The sequence below is a fragment of the Dermacentor albipictus genome, chromosome 10 (genome assembly GCF_038994185.2).
Source record: "Dermacentor albipictus isolate Rhodes 1998 colony chromosome 10, USDA_Dalb.pri_finalv2, whole genome shotgun sequence".
NCBI lineage: Eukaryota > Metazoa > Arthropoda > Arachnida > Ixodida > Ixodidae > Dermacentor > Dermacentor albipictus.
This window is the reverse complement of record NC_091830.1, coordinates 96,991,597-97,000,892: the sequence shown is the minus strand read 5'-3', so window position 1 is coordinate 97,000,892 and position 9,296 is coordinate 96,991,597.

The following is a 9,296-nucleotide window of genomic DNA, read 5'->3' as shown; positions in this document are numbered from 1 at the left end:
CCATGAGCCTCAGTAAAAAAATGTGCTACGAAAGACTGAAGGTACATCACCAAATCCGCGGATATTTCTTGAATTGTTGCATTCGGTAGGCGCTTTCCCTCTTTCCATTTCAATTGTAGATGCGCAAACTGTTTAAATAAGTTTGGACACTGATCAGTAGACAAGCTTGAACTTCTTTCTCCAGACACTGCAAAGCTTGTGTTTGCACTGAATAGTTCATCCCCCTCACTGCTGCCAGGAACCACCTCAATGTCATGTTCCGCATTGTCTACACCTTCTTTTGTCCCTTGTGGCTCTTCCATATCCTCAGTACCTTCGAGGAGACCTGAATGGTACCTTGAAACATGCTTTCTGTAAGCTCCATAATGTCTATATGTCCTCAGGCATCCGTCAAGTCCACACACCCAGTTCTGTTTGTGCCCATGCTCAGCGTGTAAGTGGCGAAACAAGGACCTTAGCGTGTTCTTTCTCTTTCCACACTTGTGGCACTGCATGAAGCGAATTCCAGGCATCTGGGGAACAAAAGTAAGTAGGATGTCATTCACCGCGCGCAGATTACATTATTACTTATAAGAAGATGTTTCAGTGAAAAATGCACAATATGGTGCGTTGATTTGATTTGATGTTTATGTCTTTCAAAGGAAAGGGGAAACCAAGGCAAAATGTGTTAGGACTGACTGGGTCTTGGCTCCCTTGTGCTGTTTTAGTCAGGTTTACATAGTCAGGTGTTTATATATATATATATATATATATATATATATATATATATATATATATATATATAAGCGACCTTCTAAGCACTCCCATCCATGTGCATCCCCTCTCTACCTCTTCCACGTGATCCGCTTCCCCTCACTTTCGCACCTACACTTTACTTCACTTTGATACTCCTGATGCTGATGTATTAAAATAAGCCTGTCGAGCGTAGCTGCATAGGAATGCATGCTACTGAGAACACTTAAGAACCCGGCCAAGCATGGCTCGCTCCATACCGTATTCGTGGCGTTGCCTGTACCTCGATGTACTGCACGTATTTCGCCTTATAATGCAATACAAGGTTGATTTGTGCAACGAGTGGTTGAGTACTAATGACAGAATTTAACTGAGTGCTTTCGTCATCGGGCAAGTACTTGAATGTCGCGGAGGAGTCTGTAATCGTATCCTGCATTTACCTCAATTTCTCGATTATTAAGGCTCTGTTCGAAATAATATTGACGCCTTAGAGATTCCCGAGAAGTAATCTATCACTTTAGTTTAACTTAATATTTGCCTTTAGTGTCCCTTTATTTTTGGAGCATCGCGCTGCGTTGCTGGTGAACCTAGGTTCAAGTCCTCTATCAAACACGTTATCCATCTTTTTTTTGTGTGGATTATTCGGCTGGACAAGAGCACTCAGCCGCAGCTAAAAAGTCCGTTAGGGTCTACAAAGAAAGTTTCGCTCTAAAAGCACTCGACTGCCGAAGCAGTTGATCATGGGAAAAACCGAGAGCAGAGCAGCGAAATTCGGGCAGCGGCAGCATCTATTTACCAAATTTCCAAGGATTAGAACTGAGAAACTCAAAAGCAGTCTGCAGAGAATAACCTTTCTTTGCAACAAAGTGTTGCAGGACAACTGGGCTAAATTTTAATATTCATCATTTTATACTAAATTTGTAAATTTTACAAACTGCAAATGATTATAACAGTGGCTTACCTGGCCTGCAATGCTTTGTAGAAAGTCAGTGGCGATGTACTGGGTCCGTCAGTCGCAGGTCAAAGAAATCACAAAGCACGCAAAAACAAATGACAGAAGAAGCATACCCTCACTGACTCGACTGCTAAACGTGCTGGCACTTTATACCAGTGCGGCCTATTGTAGCCGTGTGCGGCGCGCCCTGCGTACCTCCTCTCCGGCGGGTTATTTTGTTGTGAATACTCCTGCCGTGGAAAGGGAAGAGTGGCACGTTGTCGTGTGTCTTACGATATTTTTATGCAGTCCCTTTATGTACTAGTGTAAGAAGCAAAATATTTCTTAAATAACTTTTTTCTCCATATTCGTCATTCGTCTTTCAGCAACCTTTTTTCTGTGTTGGAGATCAAGCCAGGTTTCCGCGAAATCCTCATGCAGATATATTTAAATGTGTCCATCCGATGAGTGTGGTTGATCCGATGCTTTGTTCTCCCTTAGTGCTTAAAAAAAGCATCGTGTTAAAAAAAATCGGTTTTAGAGGCCGCTGTCGTCAGTGCAGAAGACCCACTCAGCGCGACACGTCAAGCCACTGTGCAAGACCAGATCCACCGAGATACTGAGAGACCCGGCAGCCAGCAGTCACGCCAAAGCCAAAAGAGTAGAAAGAGCTACGCGAAAAGACAATTAGTTCATACTATTCCTTTTCCGTCTTTATTGTTTGTTTCATTGGCTTGGTGTAACAAACAAATCATCCAGCCCAGGTTTCCCTTATTCTTTCCGCTAACTGATAAGCAGGAATTTACAAAGTAAAATATAGTACAAAGGCTTCATGACACTATGTGCAATCGCGAACGGACGCGAACAGAGATAGAAACACACTGTGTGCTTTTTTTTCTAAATCCCCGTCCAGCTGCGCTTGCATTTGGTATCACGAATCCAAACCACTAGCCTGCCAACGTGCTTAAATCAAGTAGAAAGTCACCTTATCACGTCTAGGAACGGAAAGTACTTATACGATTTCGACGACAATTGCTTTGTTCTAAAATACATCAAATATAACGGAGGATACAAAGTGGGGATGGATGAGAATTTATTGAGAAAACGCCAATATGAGCCTGAAGTAATATCGATATTCTAGCCTCTATACTCTAGTCAGAGGGAAGGGGAAGAGAAAAAAGAAAGGACAAAAGGAAGTGCACGATACTAGCGCAGATACTGCGCGCGTATCGTTTACTTCCTTCTGTCCTTCGTCCAGGTTTCGCTGAATATGTTCAGTTACTAACTATAGCCCAGCTTGCTATGTTAAAACATTCCCGCCCAACGGCCTTGTTATTAAGTGGCTTCAACGAAGAGCTCAATGTCTGCCATTCTCGATTTTACTTGGTACAGACAACATGTATATACTCCACTATCGCAGATATATCAGATGTGTCACAGTCTGCTGAGTCCGAGCTGTTCGATGCAAGTATTCTCGCGTAAGGGCAACATCTAGACCACGCCTGTATAGGAGACGCTCGCATGAATAAATTGGATGCGATTCAGCAACCGAAATGTCCTATGCGGACATTTCTGTTTGTGACGATTTGTGACGTTTGTGACGATTTTGTTGTATTGCCCAATGCCCTGTTGTGGATTTCCGCATAGCGTCGGTGAGAAAAGCAATAGAAATATCGAAATGAGAACCGTGTGATGACGAGTACGTCATCATTTAAGGCCATTTAATTCATTGGATTGTTACATTCCAGCAGATGTGGGCGTTGGTAAGTGAGAAGCAACATATAAAAGACGATTTTGATGACCAACGCCTTTTTCGAGAATACTGTTGTGCACCTCATGACGAGGGTGCTGCGCCGGGCTGTTTAGCTGTAGGTTCCATTGCGTGTCCGGCGAAATGAAACTTGGTTTCTGAAATATTCTGCGCGCACCCTGCGTCCGGCTGCCAAATTCTGGCAGTTAAGAGCGTTGTTAAATGAAGCGCAAAACATAAAAGTCCACTTCGATGAGCAACGCCTTTTTCGAGAATACCATTACAGACTTCGTGATGAGGCTACAGCGCCAAGCTGGTTAGCTGTGAATTAATTTTGTGAGCATATGAGTTAGTGCCTTGTACAAATCTGGAACTATAATTATTTTCCTCAAGCAGGCCTTATTTGCTTTACAAAAAATAAAAACCCTGTCGCAATGATTCTTGCACGACTTAACAAAAAAAAGTTCTGCCTTTATTTCTACATGAATCGACATAGTTCAAGTTCTGTGTAGCGTACCACTGTCCATCCTTTAGCCAAATGTGAACTCTCTCCGTTTAATCGTTTTCACAAAAGAATACCATATTTGTGGAAAGTAAAATAAAATTAAATGTTTCTATTAATAATTTTGGGCTTAATGGCAGCCCAACTGTAGCAGATACCATTTAAAGATTTAAAAAACACGCACACCTGTGGTGACGACCCCTTTGACCTTTCAAAGTGTCATCGCACCTGAAAGATTCTTCACGCACATCTGCCAAATTCCTGCAGTTTTGGTCACTGTTAAAATTAAAGAGCGTTTAAAATCCAGCTTAGACGGAGCCAGCGTGTTTCTGCCTCTTCCTTCGTTTTCCCACGAATGCTGCACCTGCTACAGCTGTGTTGAGCGACTCTAGGCGGGTGATTGACCCTATCGAGCTGTGTGGTGGTTGTCACAATGCTTTCTGGAACGCCCTGGCCGTGAATGCACGTTAGCCCTCCCCCCCCCCCCCTTCCCCCCCTCACCTGTCAAACCATTGCAGTAGCTGCTGCGGTTACTTTCATACTCACGTGCAATAACCCAGAAGGGAGATGGTATGGTAGAAAGGGGAGACATAGTAGATGAACCCGGTTTCTGCAGAATTGCACGCCTAATGCCTGTCTGTTAAAGTGCTGCGGTTTCGAACGTTGTTAAATGGAAAAAAAAAGAAGGTTTAAACGGAAACTTCGACGGAGCCAACGACTTTTTGAAGAATGCTATTTTACATTTCATGACGAGCGTGCAACGCCAGGCTGGTTGAGCACGTGCGATTTCGCGTCGTGTAGGCAGAATAAAATAAATCAATCAATCTTCCAATATCAATCGCCAATTCGGATAAGCCAAATTTCCGCAGCCGCCACTGATGCTTCTTACTCCGATATACGAGAAGCCGGCATGTTCTACGCTTAATGGGCGGGAAGTAAATTTCTCTTGGGCCAAAAAGAGCTGTCCCGTCGTCTGTGAACAGCCCTAGGCTGGTTAGCTATTAGCCCCGAGAACGAACTACAGGGCCGTTGCGAGCTTGTTACGTCAGGGCACAGACAAGCGCCTGTTGTCTGCTGCAGTTCGGGCGGGGCGCCTTCTGCAGTGTTTTCGTTTGTTCGCTCTCGTTCCCTCTGCTTGTATACTTATGGCAGTCGTCTGAAATATATTTTTACGACGTCTTCGTTTGCGAAAATTTATCCAAAGAGCTTATTTCTTAGACGACAATACAATTCTCAAAGGCAGCGCTACGGTGCCAGCCGAAGGAGCGCAGACCGCGCGGATCGACAACCGCAATAACATAGCCTGTAAGAATCCAGTTATGATACGATACCTGGAGCGGTGCCACAAGTGTGGCACAAACGCTGGCTATATATGAATTCTACAAGAGTTACCTTGATTTTAATCCGCTGAGACAGGTTTGCTCACGACGAGTGATTCATGGTATAATTTAGAATTTTTGCATCTCTTCACAGAAACGTACGCTCGGCAGTAACGGGAGGACTTAAGTAACATTGCAGTTCAGGTTCTACCATCACCACAAGCTTCTTTAACTGCATCTAAAAATTAGGCGGTTTTTCACGTGTTTATCTTAAGTGGCGGTAACTTCAAGTAATGCTAACTGAGGTTTACAGCTGTTTGCAGGATACGAAAAGGAATGTACCAATATATATTCCCTTTTCCATGATACACGTTCAACTCCCCTGAGGAATGTACATGACGAATCTGTTTGGCGAACTGGCACAGGCTGCTTGGCCGAATTTTTTTAGTGAAATATGCCTTTTGGACCGTATGGCTACAACTAGCTACAAAGAAGCCGAAGCACCATTCATAAGTAGTATGGGATATATTGAAGCTATATTTGTGTGTGGAGGGTGAAAAATCAAGCGACATATGTCAGGCTTGTGGTGTCTTCCTTATGAAGGTTTGCGAAGTTCTCTTTTATGTACTCACGAAGTGAATAGTTCTACGTTTGTATAATTAAACGACGCTGAATCGAGACATGGTGCGGCAGAAGGTGTTTGAATTTTGCTTTTCTAGGCAGCCCAAGCTGCGCTGTGGTACCTCGAGTATACTTTAGGCATCGAAATTGGCGCTGTAAAAAACTGATTCATGGTTTTAACTCTAAGTTGTAGTAAACTGATGGGAGTCGCGAACAATCCGTGCCTCGCCATAACGACAGCCGGTTGCTTCCGTTGCGTGAGGGGTGTGTCATATTGCCGATAAAGGCTTTTGAGGGCCACCATGAAACACTTCATGGCTTGCAATTGATTGGCTCTCGATCTTAACCACGAAACTTTTCTTTTAGATGATTGTTACTATGGTATTTATGAATTAACTATATATGTAGATACTATATATGACGCGCCGTCGTGTTAGTCGCCATGAGCAATTCATGTTATGGGGACCTGTTTCAGAGAGCGGTGAAAGTAGCTGCAAATTTTCATACGAAATGCGCACCTAACTTTTTCTTTTACGCATTAATAAAGTGGCTATATTTGACTACAACAATTCACCAGAGTAATAAAAATCATGATGACAGCTTCGCTGGGCAGTGTCTTTCTAACACGGATAACATGTTGACACCGAATACCAAGATCTTTCTTCCATGTAAAATGCAATGTCTCTCATAGCTAAGTACTCAGGGAATAAGTGTTTAGCGAAGCATTATACACAGCTTCGCGTCTTGAATTTGCAGACATTCTTTTTGCGCAAAATTTATGGACGGACATGGCGCATATATGCGTTACAATATCAGTAAACCCTTTCAACACTACATAGCTTGCGATATCCAAGCCGCAAATTTTTTCGACTCACGAACTTTAGAAGAAGGAACTGTGATTCATGCATGGCAGCAGAAAGAAGGCGACTGTCCTTCAATAAGTACGGCTCGATTCGCCCATACCTCAAGCATACAGGAAGAGAACGAGCGCGCGCGGCAGCCGAGCTAGCCGGAGGGAGCGGCGTCCTGGCCGTGACGTCACTCGCGTCAGGGTGCCACTCCAAATTCTCGCCGCTTATACGTTCCTTTGCGTGTCCGGCGAAATAAAAATTTCGTAATGGTTTTAGCATTTCTGAAGTATTCTGCACGCACCCTACGTCCGGCTGCCAAATTCTGGCTGTTACGAACGTTGTTAAATGAAGAGCAAAACATAAAAATCGATTTCGGTAAGCAACGCCTTTTTCGAGAATACCATTACAGATTTCGTGATGAGGCTACAGCGCCAAGCTGGTTAGCTGTGAATTAATTTTGCGAACATTTGAGTTAGTGCCTTGTACAAATCTGGAACTATAATTATTTTCCTCAAGCATGCCTTATTTGCTTTACAAAAAAATAAAAACCCTGTCGCAATAATTCTTGCATGACTTAACAAAAAAAATTCTGCCTTTATTTCTACATGAATCGACATGGTTCAAGTTCTGTGTAGCGTACCACTGTCCATCCTTTAGCCAAATGTGAACTCTCTCCGTTTAATCGTTTTCACAAAAGAATACCATATTTGTGGAAAGTAAAAAAAAATTAATTTTTTCTATTAATAATTTTGGGCTTAATGGCAGCCCAACTGTAACTGATACCATTTAAAGAATTAAAAAAACACGCACATCTGTATACCATATTTGTGGAAAGTAAAAAAAAATTGATGTTTCTATTAATAATTTTTGGCTTAATTGCAGCCCAACTGTAACTGATACCATTTAAAGAATTTAAAGAACATGTACATCTGTATACCATATATGTGGAAAGTAAAAAAAAATTAAATGTTTCTATTAATAATTTTGGGCTTAATGGCAGCCCAACTGTAGCAGATACCATTTAAAGATTTAAAAAACACGCACACCTGTGGTGACGACCCCTTTGAACTTTCAAAGTGTCATCGCAGCTGAAAGATTCTTCACGCACATCTGCCAAATTCCTGCGGTTTTGGTCACTGTTAAAATTAAAGAGTGTTTAAAATCCAGCTTAGACGGAGCCAGAGTGTTTCTGCCGCTTCCTTCATTTTCCCACGAATGCTGCTCCTGCTACAGCTGTGTTGAGCGACTCTAGGCGGGTGATTGACCCTATCGAGCTGTGTGGTGGTTGTCACAATGCTTTCTGGAACGCCCTGGCCGTGAATGCACGTTAGCCCTCCCCCCCCCCCCCCTTCCCCCCCGCACCTGTCAAGCCATTGCAGTAGCTGCTGCGGTTACTTTCATACTCACGTGCAATAACCCAGAAGGGAGATGGTATGGTAGAAAGAGGAGACATAGTACCAGAAGCCAACGCCCCGACGAACCCAGTTTCTGCAGAATTGCACGCCTAATGCCTGTCTGTTAAAGTGCTGCGGTTTTGAACGTTGTTAAATGAAAAAAAAAAGAAGGTTTAAACGGAAACTTCGACGGAGCCAACGACTTTTTGAAGAATGCTATTTTACATTTCATGACGAGCGTGCAACGCCAGGCTGGTTAAGCACGTGCGATTTCGCGTCGTGTAGGCAAAATAAAATAAATCAATCAATCTTCTAATATCAATCGCCAATTCGGATAAGCCAACTTTCCACAGCCGCCACTGAGGCTTCTTACTCCGATCTTCGCGGAGCCGGCATATTCTACGCTTAATGGGCGCGAAGTAAATTTCTCTTTGGCCAAAAAGAGCTGCCCCATCGTCTGTGACGACGTGGTAAACTCCATGGCTGGTAGCACCATTGATACAATAAATGAGGTGGTACTCGAGAAAACTACAAGAACCAGCGGCGTTAATGCACCATACATGCAGCTGATAATGCCCTGAAAATGTAGGTGTACGTTTCAACACAATGAGGATCCGGAAAAATTTGCGCGTGATAGTTGAAATGTTACATTTTTAAGAAAACGTCACATTTATACAGCGCCGACAAGCAACTCAGTAGATTAAGTAACAGTGAATAAATGAATTCGCTTTAATTGAGCTGCGTATATTCCATCCTTATGTCTGCCTTTTAGTTGTAATGCTGATTCAATTGCTATTTCAGGTCAGGGATATTGAGATGCATCCGATGTAATAGATATGGAGTTTTGTTGTTCACGTATGTTAAACCGCTGACGAACATCTGATATGGCAAGCACGTCTTCACGGTCGCTTCGAGTAACGAAAGTGTACCTAATAAATAAATAAATAAATAAATAAATAAATAAATAAATAAATAGGTAGAAATTGATCATATATGTTATACACTGACGGGGGGGGGATATTATTGCAGAACTTTCATAACGAAGTCAGCTTCAAAACAGGCCACAAATTTTTACATCCTCATTGTACTAATTTGCGAAGCTGCCTGCTCTTTAGTGTAACCTACTTTATGAACCACAGCCTTCTACGAGCTCTAACTCCATCACGTTGTGAGACGCAGTACAATGTCACTTG